Below are 14,593 nucleotides of genomic sequence, written 5' to 3'. Positions count from 1 at the left end.
GGACAGGAGTCCATCTTCTCAGGGGCATCTGAGCCATGCCAGTGTGTGGTCACTTTAAATCGAATTCATGTTGGGAAACCAAAAAAAAAAATTTTTTTTTTTTTAATTCAGCCACCCTTAGCCATGACAGTGAGGCTCAAGGAGTCATGCAGGCAGATATTCACAAGGAACAGATTTACCTAAAAGTCAGTTTTCAAAATTCTTTGATTTTTGTCACGCTGTAAAAAGAAATAAGACAGAGTGAGCTAATGCCACCTACTTCTCATCCAATTAGTCGAACCAAAACCAAAAATAAACAAGCATAAATTATATCACATGTACTACACAGACCAATTAAGTAGCATTGTTTGTGATGGAATGTGTGACCCTTATTTGAAATGCATGCTCTGTCACTTTGCAACCTTTAATAACAGTGCCCATCTATATACACAATGCACTTAGGAGGAAGTGGCATATGTCTGCATCAGAGGACCTGAAGGCTCATTTGTATATTTCTAGCAGCGGCTCCAGTAAAGGATTGCAGAGGACATCATGAGCTGTCTAGGTTTCAGCTATCACAGCCCCCACACTGTTACCAGCTGGAAAAATCTGAAAGGTTCATTTGTATAGTTTTCCTAGCAGCCCCAGCAGAGGACTCCAGAAAACGCTGCAAGGTATCTGGGTTTCAGCTTTCACAGCTCCTACCTTCTTTCTAGCACTAGAGGATCTGAAGGCTCATTGGTGTACTTTTCTTAGAAGCCCCAGGAGAGGATTTCCATCTTTCACAGCCTCTTTGTAGTACCAGAGGATCTGATGGTTCATTTGCATACTTTTCCTAGCAGCCCCAGCAGAGGACTCCAGAAAATGCTGGGAGGTATCTGGGTTTCAGCTTTCGCAGCACTTACCTTCTTTCTAGCACTAGAGGATCTGAAGGCTCATTGGTGTACTTTTCTTAGAAGCCCCAAGAAAGGATTTCCACCTTTCACAGCCTCTTTGTAGCACCAGAGGATCTGATGGTTCATTTGCATACTTTGCCCCAGCAGGAGACTCCAGAGGGCACTATAAGCTATCTAGGTTTTAGCTTTGATAGTTCCTACTCTCTTTCTAGCATTAGAGGACCTGAAGGCTTATTGGCATACTTTACCCAACAGCCCCAGCAGAAGATTCCAGAGGATGCTCTGAAATATCTAGGCTTCAGATTCCACAGCCCCTACACTGTTTCTAGCAAAAGAAAACTAGAAGGCTCATTTCCAAACTTTTCCCAGCAGTATCCTGTACTGTAAGCCATCTATGTTTCAGATTTCACAGCCCCTCCATTCTTTCAAGCATCAGAGAATCTGAGGGCTAATTTGTATACTGTATATATTCATGTATAAGTTGAGAAATCTAAGTCTCAAAATTCATCTTGAAAAACAAGGTCGCCTTATCCATGGGTCAATGGTCCATTCACTCCTTCCCTCTCTCCCATGACTATCCCCAGTCCAATCACCTGCGGGCTGAAAAGCAGCTAGAAAGAGGCCAGTGGCAGTAAGTTTCTCCCCCACACCCCCCTCCCAATCCCTTAACTCACCCGCTGCTAGCAGGACGATGACAAGAGTTGCAGTTGCTCAGTTGTGCCCTACCTTCTCTCTCTTGCCAGGACCTGATTGAACCACATGATTCTAAGCACACCAAAGTGTGACACTGGGACCTCGCGGGGAGGGAGGTAGGACACACCTGAGCAACTGCAACTCCCGTCATTGTCTTGCTAGCGGGTGAGTTAAGGGATTGGGAAGGGGTGCAAGGGAGAAGCTGTCCTGCCACCGGCCTCTTTCTAGCTGCTTCAGATATGTCTTCAGTCCATGGGTGAATGGACTAGGGATAGCCATATGGGCCAGCCGTGAAGATGATGAAATGGCAATGGGTGGGCCGCTGCTGTGAGAACTGGCTGGGAGGCGGTTTGGAAGCGGGAGACAGGCGAGAGCTTCACCCTGGGAGACCCATGGTCCCCCCAGGAGGAGCCTGTGAGGACCCCGGTCGCTGGGGCTTAGGAGAGGTCTCCCGAAGATGGCATAGTCCGTAGAACAGTCCAAGGTCAAGACAGGCAGTAGGCAGCAGAATGTAGACATACCGAGGGCAAGGCCAGGAAGACAGTCCGAAGGTCAGGAACCAAACAAAGGGAAGAAGCTGAAGAACTGACCCAGAAGCAGGAGCGCTGGAGCTGGAACTGAAGCAGGAACACAGGAACTGCAACAGGAACACATGAACTGAAGCAGGAACACAGGGATCAAAGCTGGAACTCAGGAACGCAAGGCAACTAGTGACTCCAAGGAATGAACCCTGTTTCAATGCGATTTCCTAAGTCAGACGCCGGGTTTAAATACCCTGCTGGCGTCTGATGTCATCCAGGGGGCTGGCCGGGACTCCGTGCAGCTGCTCCTTTAAAAGATCGCTCCTCGCGCGCGTGTGCCTGGGAGGCGGCAGAGTCGGGATCAGCTTGGCGGTGTCTCCCTCGTGGAGACGCCGCCGCAGAGAGGCCTGGTAGGCCCGAAAACCACCGGACCCCGTCGCGGCCACAGCGCGGTTAAGAGAGGTAAGGACCCAGTTGCGAGTCTAGGTACCGGGACCGCAACAGGGAATAGCCATGGAGGAGGGAGGGAAGGCGTGAACGACTGGGCAAAACCTCAATGTATTCATGAGTTATAGCAAATTTCTTAATTTTGGAGCCAAAAACTGCCCTTGACTTATCCACAAGATCGACTTATACACAAGTATATATGGTACTTCTCCCAGGCAGAGGAGTCCAATATCTAGGCTCAGCTTCCATAGCCCCCACTCTGTTTCCATCTGCAGAAAAGTGGAAGGCTCATTTACATACTTTTCTCAGCAGCCTCAGCAAAGTACTCCAGATAACACTGCAAGACATCTAGATTTCAGCTTTCACAGCCTCTGCACTCTTTCTAGCACCAGAAGACCTGAGGGTTAATTTTTATACTTTTCCTAGCAAAGGATTCCAGAAGACACCATAAGCTATGTAGGTGCAGCTTCCACATAACTCACACTGTTTCTAGCTTCAGAGACTTGGAAAGCTCATTTGTTTACTTTTTCCCCAGCAGCCTCAGCAGAGGGACATTGCGAGCCTTCTAGGTTTGAGCTTCTACAGCCATCAAGTTTTGCGACAGCAAAAGTTCATCTGCTTACTTCTCCTGGCAATCCCAGCAGAAGACTCTAGAAAATGCTACAAGCCATCTAGACTTCCCTCAGCCCAGCTTTCACATCTCCCTTTCTTTTTCTGCTGCAGAGGATTAGAAGGTATGTACCAAAATACTGCTTCCTAAAAGTTTTCAACAACAGATTTATTTTCTACAATGATAGGGAATTAGTTCAGAACAAGGGTCAATAAGGTGTGCAGCCAGGTACTAATAAGTAGATTGAATGTAGTCCCTGCAGGATCATTGACAGATATTAAAAAAAACAAACCTCAATTGATTAAAAGTGCTTTAGTTTGAACATCCCTACTCCCTTAGAAATTTTAAATCACAAACAACTAAACAAAATTAAGATGTAGACAGTAGTGCAGTAGTGAGAGGGAAGTTATCCAATCTTTTGCACTGCTTGCCGCATGTACGATGATCTACCATTTGGTGAGAGCTTGTACGTGTGCACTCGGTGCATGCAGCTTCTAACCCTCAGAGAACGAGTCTGGTATCTGGAGGCTAGAGTGGCTAAGGCTAGGGCTCAGGCTGGTGGGGAGGGGCAGGTTTTGTGGGGCTGGAGGGAGGCGCTTGGTTTAGGGGGCTGGCTCTGCTGGGGCTGGGGGGAATGCAGACTGTGCTGAGGCTGCTAGGGGTGGGGCAGGACTGCATGCTGGGGCTAGGCAGGTTGTACTAGGGCGGGGGGGGGGGGGGATAATAAATAGGAGCCTTTGGGGAATTTCCATGGGTGGCCGTGCTGCATCTGAAGCTGGGGGCTGATGGGGGAAGCTAAGCCTTTGATGGGGCTGAATATGCTGTACTGGGGCTCAGAGCAGGAGGGTAAGGCTGTGCTGGGACTGGGGGCAGGGCAATTCCTAGGGTCCTCTGGGTGACAGGTATTTTAAATACTCATCTTATTTCTAGACTAGTTCTAGAAAATACATTTGAAAGATAAGATCATAAAGTTTAGGTTTTCAGATTTTATAACCATTACCAGACATGCAGTGGTTAAAAATGATATCAGTGAAAGAAAAAGCTAGTTGCCTATAGGCATAGCTAATAGTGGGTTTCTTGAAAAATGATGAAATATTTTGGGAATTTTCATTTTACCAGTTAATCAGTCATCCCTGCTTTGGTTTGAGGGGAGAAGATAAGACTAACATATTGCTTAAATAAACAAATTTCAGAAAGAACAGAATGTGTTCACCAATTTAATCAATGTTAAAAGTTCAGTACTTACTCATGTTGAAGAAACATTAAGCAATGATTAATTTTAAACACTACTACTGTTTCATCTGCTTCCTTTCAGGATTTTAAGCATATAAGTTTCCTATCCTATTTTTTCATCGCTGCCATAAGGAATTTTGCACCTTGTTAAGATGATTATGGTTGTCCTGTCCGTTCAGTGTGTACATTTATATCTATGCTAACTTCATATGAGACAGCCTCTAAATATTCTGAACTGGTTTTGAGCATTTTTATGAAATTCATTTTGTCTCGTCTCACAACACATTAAATTAAAATTGTTAGTGTTTTAGTAGGAGAATGCTAAAAAGGAGAGAGGGTACAGAGAAATGGAAAGTTCTGTGACAGTGAACAAAGTCTGCATCAAAAGAACCACAATCCTAGCCCATGAAAATGATTTTGAACTTCAAGGTACATGCAAGTTGTGCCTACAGCTTGGAAGTGGAATTCTCTTTTAAGTATGTTGTGAATATGCTTGAAAAATGCATGCGACATTCCATATCTCTTCAGGTCTTCTCTGTTAAGTTAAATGTAAAACGCTTCTCTTCAGGTCTTCTCTGTTAAGTTAAATGTAAAACGCTTCTCTGTTAAGTTAAATGTAAAACGCTCCGGCGTAAGTTCCTGTTCACTGTACACCGACGTGATATCTTTGATGAGCAGCGGTATATAAATTTTTTTATAAATAAATAAATAAGATAAATCAAGTTAATGATGGTTTACTGCAACTTAATTGTTCCTTTAATATTTTGGTTACTTTCCTGTATACACCCTTACCAAGGAATACATGTAGCACTGAAATTATTATTTTATAGAACATATTCTGGGAGAAAACACAGCTTGCAGATGTGTTCTATCATATAGTTTCTTTTTTTTATGAATTTAGCACAGGAGAAAAGCCAAAATCATGTATCCATCCATGCAGAATAGATATAGAAATGGTCTATTAAATTACCTTACCTTGAATTCTTATACCTCACTCCCCTCCAAAAAAAAAGACTTGAAACATATAACAATATGAAAATAATAATACGTCAACAGTATCAAAAAAAAATATATCAAATGCAATTTGAATACAAAAACAATCAAAACCAAAGATAATAACAAGCAAAGGCTTGGTCGTGTCGCAGGGCAGGATGCTGCACAGCTCAATCACAAAACAGGCTGTATGGAGGATGGGTAGCAGCAGTGCCCTGCAAATGAGGCAACCTTGCATTGCCTTGTTCTCGAGATCCAGGGCAATGCAGTGGCTGTGTCTGTATTCAGTGGCAGTCTCTGCTGTGGTCATTTTTTTCCATCTGGATATCAAGGCAGTGGAAATGGACAGATGCCAGACTCGTTTCATATTGCTGAAGGGTCACTACGTTACGGATCAGAACAGGTGACCTACAAGTGAAATATACTCAAAATTGTGTTACTATAAAATAATACCCCACAGTTTATGCTTTACAAAACTCATGACTGGTGCTTATTTATTTAGATTTGTTGGACCCTAAGATGCCAGGAGTTTAATAATCTGTGTATCATAGGTAATGGTCCTTTTAATTACTTTTATAGTTCTTCTTATCAATCATGCTCAAACTTGGGGGCTAATAAAAGAGATCGAACACACACAGCTAAGTTGAATCAGTAACTTTTATTAGCACCAGAGTTAGAACATGATTGTGCAAGAAAAACTATAAAAATAATTAAAAGGCTCGTTACCCATAAGAGTTCTGTGGTACACAGATTATTAAACGCTTGGTATCTTAGGGTCTGGCAAATCCAGATAAATAAGCACCAATCACGAGTTTTGTAAAGCATAAACTGGGATATTATTTATTAGGGTGAATTGTGTATTCCCATTTAGCTTGTTGTGTCATTTTTATGTATTTGTTTCCTTTCATTTTGGTCCTGCAGCTTTCTGGCTGCTCATATTGTTATTGGGCTGAAGTGCCATCAGCCAACATCTGGAGTTGCCCAGAGCTCTTTCCGCATTATTCCTTCGCAAACCCAATTGTTACAGCAAGGATCCGTGGCTGAGAAGTGTGGCTTGCAGTTTCCTTCAAAACCCAGTACAAATGCGTTCTGAGGTTAGCAGTAGATTTTTGATGGACAGTAGCTGTGTCTTCCTCCTTACCTCCCTCCCTGAGGCTGTAAGTGCTGCCTCTACTGCACCCCCAGCTGGCCAAGGGTTAGGAACAGGTCCAGAAATTGAACCAGGACCATTGTATTGTGTTGCGTGTCCTGTCCGAGGCAGGCCCGCATCTGAGCCCACTTAACCCTCGGCTTCCAGCCCCCACTCCCGGTTCGTCCTCCCTCGCGGCAGTAGGCAGCCGCCTGCGCACCCGAGCTTCCTCTGCTGTCCCCGGCTCCTCCGCGGACTTCCCAGTTCCTCGGCAGGGCTCCCTGTGTGTGCCGTGGGGAGAAGCCGCCATCCAGCGACCTGATGCTCACTAGGCACGCACGTGTGCGCCTTGCCGGGTTTTAAAGGGGCCGCGGCGGGTATCCATCCCACGGCCCCGGATGATGACATCACTGGGCCCTGGTATATGAGGCAGGGCCTAGCCTTTAGTTCCTTGCCTTGGCAACAGGTTTCCATGCTTGTCGTGTGCTCGTTGCTGGTTCCTGCTCCTGATCTGTACCCAGTCCTTGCCTTTCCTCGTTGGACTGACTTCTGGCCTTGAACCCTGCTATGCTTGACCACGTTTGGATTGACTTCTGGCTTTAACCTCTGCTACTCCTGACCACGCTCGGACTGACTTCTGGTTTTAACCCTCACTCGTTTGACCGCCTTTCCTTGTCTGCTGCCTGCCCCGATGACAGCCTGCTTTCCCCCCTCTTCCTCTGGTATCACCCTGGACTTGGCCTTTCAGGCTCCGGCCTTCTATTACTCGGGCGCCACCTGTCCTTGCCTCTGGTTTTCCATCGGCGTCCAGGTCTCTGGATCTCTGCCTCGTCGGGACTCGCTTCCACCTTCCTGTTACCACTGCTGGCCCCTGGCTGAATACTACGTCGTCTACTGGAAGTCGTCTGACAGAGGCCCGCCTAAGACCAGCCGGCCCCGGCACCCAAGGGCTCAACCTGCGGGGAACGTGGGCTGGTATTGGCGATGCTCCAGTCGGCCTCCGTCGTTCAGCCAGCTCCGCCTTCCGCCTTCTGCGGGTAGCGTCAACCCCACCTTGGGGCAAGGGTCCATCTCCGGTGCAACACATTGGCCCCCTACAAATCACTGTAATGACAACAGTTACACACTGCAATCCTTAATGGTTGGTTGATCTATGCGGAGGTGACATTATACAACCAAAATTGGGTAATATTTCAATTGATTCAACCAGAACGTAAAACCAACATTTATTTATTTATTTATTTATTTATTTATTTATTTATTTATTTATTTAACATTTTTATATACCGGGATTCATGCAAAATTTGAATATCGTCTCGGTTTACATTGTAACTGAAAAACAAGCATGAGAGAATGCTAATTACATAGAACAGGGCATGAAACTTGGGACAGAAAACATGTGCTATAAAGAGTTAATACAAGATGCGGCATCACAGTCCTGTTCCCTTGGCTGATGCTATCAGGGAATGTAACTTTTCTGAGAGATGTAACCCAAATGCAAAATGTATTTAACAATGGAACAATGTCAGACCAAACACACTATTTTGCTATCAACCCTGAGTTAGCATAATGGGAATAGTTGATGCTGAAAGTTAGCAATTATTTATAATTACTATGCTAAAATTACCTCAAGGGATCAAAAAGCATAGTATAAGTAAGAATTAAAATATTATAACTGTTTGTTTTCCATTTCAAAAACACTGCAGTAGGAAAAATGACATATTAGTGCTATTAATATAGGAGTAGATTTTAAAAGGTTGTGCGTGGGCGTACATGCGCACGCGCGCTACCCGGCGCGCTCTCATGTACACCCGATTTTATAAGTTATAAAATCCAGGGTCGGCGCGCGCAAGGGAGTGCACAATTGTGCACCTTGCGCGCGCTGAGGCGCGCAGCCTTCCCTGTTCCCTTCCCCCAACCTGACCTTCCCTCCCCCCAGCCCTACTCTAACCCCCCCAAAATTTTTGTTTTACCTTTTGCGCCTGCCTCTGGGCTGGCACGCGATCCCCGGCACAGCGGCTAATATGGCCGCTGTGCCGAGAGCCTGACTCCGCCCACGCCCCCCCCCCCCCTTTAGTAAAGCCCCGGGATTTACATGTGTTCCGGGGCTTTACGTGCGTCGCTGGGCCTTTTGAAAATAGGCCCAGTGCGCGTAAGGCCGATTACACGCGTTATGGGGTTGATTTTATAAAAGTACGCCCGCGTGTACTTTTGTTTGCGCACGCAAACAAAAGTATGCTGGATTTTAATAGATACACGCATATCCATTAAAATCCGGGGTCAGCGTGCGCAAGGCTACCCAAAATCGGCAGCCTGCGCACGCCGAGCTGCGCAGCATGCCTCCGTTCCCTCCAAGGCCTCCAAGTTCCCTCCGATTTCTGAGCGGCCTCGGAGGGAACTTTCCTTCCACCCCCGCACCTTCCCCTACCTAACCCAACCCCCGGCCCTATCTAAACCCCCCTACCTTTGTTGCACAAGTTACGCCTGCCTGAGGCAGGCGTAACTTGCGAGCGCCGGGCCGGCCGCCGGCGCGCCATGGTCCGGTCCAGGGGCTGGTCTGGGGGCCGCGGCCACGCCCCCTGAATGCCCCCGATGACGCGCCCCCCGACACGCTCCCGATGACGCGCCAGCCGTGACACGCCCCTGACACGCCCCCCCCAGGAAAGCCCCGGGACTTATGCGCGTCCCGGGGCTTTGCGCACGCCGGCAGCCTATGCAAGATAGGCTCGGCGCGTGCAGGGGGGGTTTGGTTTAGGTTTTTGGGGGTTACGCGGTAACCCATGCATGTAACCCTTTGAAAATCTACCCCTATCTTTTTAAAATCCAGCCCATAATAATTTTCCAAGTCTAATATCTATCAAATTCTACAGACAAAAATAAAACCAGTCTTAGGTTTGCAAATCTGTTGGTGTGTTTTGGTCACTCACCTTTTCAAAATTGCTTTTAAATCCTAAGTACTTCTCTGTATTACACTTTCCACGGTCTCTAGTTTATGTACGTTTGTCTTGACTAAATTGTAATCTTCTTTGAGTAGGGGCTGTTTCTTAATGTGTGTCTGAACAGCTCTGCATAATGTCCAGTAGCACTTTATTTTAAACATGATAAATAGTAGCGGTAGTACTAATAGTCATTTGGAGAAATTCCAGGTAGTCCTACCCCAATGCATCCAATGCAAAGCAATAAAGTGACCAAGAAGAGGCTGGTAATGCACCATCTTCCTCATGAAACAGCCCTAATTGCGAAGGCATGCATCTTATAAAATGGCATCCCATAATTCTGTGGATTCACAACAGATGTACGGGATAATTATCAATACAACTAATAGATGAAAATAAAACACAGAAACAACAAAAATAATAATATCAGGCAATACCTTTTTATTGGACTAACTGAATATTTCATTTCATTTACTTCTCTTGATAAATCGCTTTTCTTTCAAAGCAATGTTCAAATGAGATAAAATAATTTCATAGCAAATTACAATAAAAAAAATAAAATCAAATAAAAACAATAAAAGCATAAACAGAAAATAAGAAATAAAAACACAGTAAAGTCCCACTGTCGCTCCTTGTGACCTTAGGCAAGTCATTTTACCCTCCTTTGCCTCACGTACAAACTTAGGCCTGGATTCATCATTCTTCGCAGAATGATGAATCCTGCGAAAATAGGGGCGGGGGGGGGGGGGGGGGTGGGCCTGCGAAAGCCTGCAGCCTTCGCACCACGGTGGTGTGATTTTGGTGGCCGCGGTGTGTCAGCTGCCGACTTTCACACCGAATAGCACCACCGTGAAAGGTGGTGCGATTGGGCGCACTACTGGCGACGATAATGTTATAAACATTATCGCTGGCAGCAAAGCCACCGCTGTCTCCGCCCCCTCCCCGCCACGACTTTGCCCCTCCTCGACTCCGCCCCAATCTAATTTGCATGCTATCGCACGTGAAAAGGGCCTTTTTGCGTGCGGTAGAGGCTTGTCGCACGCGATACAGCCGTATCGCGTGCGATAAACCTTTGAAAAATAACCCCCTGAGATTGTAAGCCCTCTAGGGATAGGGAAATACTACAGTACCTGAATGTAATCTGCTTTGAAGAGCTGAAAAAAGTGCAAAAAGTGGAATATAAAAAAAAAATAAAAATCTAAAGCATAGTATAAATCACTAAAAGCAATGACCTAACAAAAAAAAAAAAGAATAAATATACATACATTTCTTGACCAACTCTTGGGAGCTGACACTCCCTTCCTCAGGTCCAAAAATGGAATAAACTAGAAAATACAAGTAGCACAAAATGCACTGCAATGGAATTCAATGAAATTAGCAAAAAGGGGAAAAAGGCTGAGATTTCCGGTGGAATTTGAAAAGGGTGGGACAACGTGCCCATCAGGGGGCGAGACAAAATGAAGCACACCCTTGGGGCAATGGATTTTGTGAATGCCGTCTGGCTAGATTGGAACAGGTTTTCAGTCAAGAAGATTGACGGACACTCAGGTTACTTCACTACAGTTTTGAGCAGAAATAGCGTCAAGGGAATCCAAACATTTTCTAGGTAAAAAAAAAAAAAGCAATGCAAAGGAATCAGAACCACTAATCTGAATCAGGGACAGCCAACTCGACACCTCAAGAGCCACAAACAGGCCGGGTTTCAAGATATCCACAATGAATATTTATTTATTTGTAGAGTTTTATATACCGTTATTCGGTAGAGCCATCATAACGGTTTACAAAATATGCAATTATCATACAAAATATGCAATTAGCATACATCAAATGGAGTTAACATGGTAGTTGGGAACAGTAGAGTATTGGGAACAGTAAACATTTTTTCTTAGTAGTTGAATAACAGAATAGTGAGGAGAACATTCTTATTGCTTATATATCATGTTTATAGCTTATATTCTTTTCGTTCAGTAATTCCCTTTTGTTTTCCCCCACCTTACCTCCACCCAGTTCCAATTATCAGTTTCATTGTAAAGCCATGTTGGCCAGTTTTATGTTACATGGAAACCGATGTGATGTTGCCTAACGAATGTCGGTATACAAAATTGCAAATAAATAAATAAATAAATAAACATTTTCAATGAACTTAATGAATCAAGTGAGAGCAGGGAGGGTGTGAAAAGGAGGGTACATCAGGAGAGCATGAAGAGGAGGATTATGATTGTGAGTTCTGTGAGGGCTGGGATGATCAGGTGTCAGATAGTTAGAATAGAGTTTGCGGAATAAAAATGTTTTTAGGTCTTTTTTTAAATGTTTTCAGGATGTGCTGGGTCCTCAGTTCTTTGGATAGGGTGTTCCAATTTTGGGGGGAGGCAATGGAAAATGCTCTTTCTCGTGTAGTTGAAAGATGAGCGTTCTCTTAGGTGGGGATGTTTTAGGAATCCTGTGTTGTTGGAGCGTAGGTTTCTTTGTGGGTTTTGGGGGTTATGTTTAAGCCTTTTAGTCCATGAGATCATCATTTAGGATTTATGAATGATGGTCATTGATTTGTAGGTAATTCGTGCAGAAATAGGTAGCCAGTGAAGAGAGGATAAAATATAATATAATATATTGAATATATATATAGAATATAATGGGATATATCTGCATACAATGTAGGCAGTGATGCAAATCTCTCTTGTGCATATTCATTATGGATTTCCTAAAATCCAGGCCCGTTGTGGCTTTTGAGGACTGGAGATGGCCACCCCTGATCTTAAATTTAAGCTTCGGCGTTGATAGTAGAACTGGAAGGGGACTGTCCTACAACCTGGTAGCCACCTGTTAGCTTTGGCCCCTGCAGGTTCCTCCTAATCCTTTGGGCTTCCAGCTCAGATAAGCACGCACTGGGCTAGGGGGGCCATGAACCTTGATTTGCAATTATCCGTGGATATTTTCTCTAGTTTAGATTCCCTTCTAACTCAGCCTACTCACTGTAGGCCTTGGTTGTGAGCCATGCAACAAGGCCTTAAATCCAACCTCTAGGTGTCACCTTTACACGATGATTGAGATTCCTGCCCTCCAAGAGGCTGCAAACAGTCGGGCCGATACAGTAAACCGCGCAGGAGAGCCGGCGAGAGCGCCCGCTCTCCTACGACGCGCGGCCAGGCCACTCTCCTGGGCCGTACCGATTCACTAAGCAAAGGTATGCAAATGAGGGCCCGCGGTTATAAGGAGGCGCTAGGCACACCAGCGCGTCCCTAGCGCTTCCTTATTGACGGAAGCGGCGGCTGTCAGCGGGTTTGACAGCCGACGCTTAATTTTACCGTCGTCGGTTGTCAAACCCGCTGACAGCCATGGGTTCAGAAAACGGACGCCGGCAAAATTGAGCATCCATTTTCCAACCCGCGGGCAGATTTTTTTTTTTTTTTTTTTTTAGATTTTTAAAAATTTTTTATTTTGGGGGCCTCCGACTTAATATCGTTATGACTAGTAAGTCGGTGCACAGGAAAAAGCAGTTTTTTCTGCTTTTCTGTACACTTCCCCGGGTGCCGGCCGAAATTAACGCCAGCCTTTGGCAGGAGTTAATTTCTGAGAGTAAAATGTGCGGCTTGGCTGCACATTTTACTTTCTGGATCGCGCGGGAATAACTAATAGGGCCATCAACATGCATTTGCATGTTGTGGGCGCTATTAGTTTCGGGGGGGGGGTGTTGGCCGCGCGTTTTACACGCACTATTACCTCTTGCTTGTATAAGGGGTAAAAATAGCGACGTCGAAAACGCACGGCCAAAAGGGGGCTAATGGTGCGCTCGGTCGATGCGCACCCTGCTGCATCGACCAAGTGTATGTGAAGCTGGCCCAGGGAATAGACGACCTGGCCAGTGAATCATACCCAGGACCTCTGCATTGCAGTAAGTACCTGCCACTGATCTGAACCCTCCCCCACCAACCTCTAAAAACAGCACGTGCCTTGTGAAGGATTGTCGTGGTAAATTAAGGCTGAGGCCCACGGCTGCCACCTTCTATTCTTCCCCGTGTAAAGCCTGTAGCAGCTCTGATCAGAGAATGGGTTAGCGATCCCCTCCTCAGAAGCATTACTCAGCCCTCACAACATGATGTACCTTGTACCAACAGAGGCCAAATCACTGTTCCCTGGAATCCTTTATTCCATTCAGCCAACCCACCACGGTCATGAATATTTCAAATGTGACTTCTGCTTTCCCTGGCCTTTTCTTTTCCAAGACCAAAAAATACAGAATGCAGCTAACGGAGAGGAAATTTACAACAGCTTTTTAATCTATCCTGGCGGCAAAGGGTGGATAGGGAAAAGTTATGCAGCGGACGAGAGTAGACAGCAATGGAAGGAACAATGCATCAGCGGTAAACCTAAAAAAAATGATTTCATGTTATGAAAATATATGGTATAAATGATATTGAAATTAATCATGTTTAAGCAAGCAGTTAATTAACATGTATTGTTGCTTTGTGAAAAATCTGTTTATTGCTTTCAGAAGACAATACAGTAAGAATCAAAATCGGAACTGTCGCCAACAATCATTTACAGATACAAATATTACAGTGTTGAACTGGTTTTATAGCAGTTTGGCTGTGAAGCATCATCACTAGGGATGTGAATCGTTTTTTGACGATTTAAAATATCGTCCGATATATTTTAAATCGTCAAAAAATCGTTAGGGCCACAATACAATACCAATTCCCCCGATTTATCGTTAAAAATCGTAAATCGGGGGAAGGGGGAGGGCAGGAAAACCGGCACACTAAAAACCCCCTAAAACCCACCCCCGACCCTTTAAATTAAATCCCCCCACCCTCCCGAACCCCCCCCCCAATGCTTTAAATTACCTGGGGATCCGGCAGTGGTCCAGAACGGCGGCGGTCCGGAACGGCCCCCTCAATAGAATCATTGTTGTCTTCAGCCGGCTGCCATTTTTCAAAATGGCCGCCGCAAAATGGCGGCGGCCATAGACAAAAACGATTCGACGGAGGAGGTCGTTCCGGACCCCCTGCTGGACTTTTGGCAAGTCTTGTGGGGGTCAGGAGGCCCCCCCAAGCTGGCCAAAAGTTTCCTGGGAGTCCAGTGGGGTTCCGGGAGCGATTTCTTGCCGCGAATCGTTTTCATACGGAAAATGGCGCCGGCAGGAGATCGAGTGCAGGAGG

The 14,593-nt window shown here is 45.5% G+C and overlaps 1 long non-coding RNA gene across 1 annotated transcript in view; it reads left to right on the top strand.

Moving 5' to 3' along the window:
* Nucleotides 1–3,085: 3,085 nt before the first annotated feature.
* LOC115099278 overlaps nt 3,086–14,593 on the top strand; it is a 29,644-nt gene continuing 18,136 nt past the window's right edge. Inside the window, exon 1 of the long non-coding RNA XR_003858729.1 lies at nt 3,086–3,270. This is a non-coding gene — a long non-coding RNA (uncharacterized LOC115099278). The remainder of the gene's footprint in view (nt 3,271–14,593) is intronic.

The sequence above is a fragment of the Rhinatrema bivittatum genome, chromosome 9 (assembly GCF_901001135.1).
Source record: "Rhinatrema bivittatum chromosome 9, aRhiBiv1.1, whole genome shotgun sequence".
Lineage (NCBI taxonomy): Eukaryota > Metazoa > Chordata > Amphibia > Gymnophiona > Rhinatrematidae > Rhinatrema > Rhinatrema bivittatum.
The sequence above is the reverse complement of the archived record's forward strand: the minus strand, read 5'-3'. Positions and strand labels throughout refer to the sequence as shown.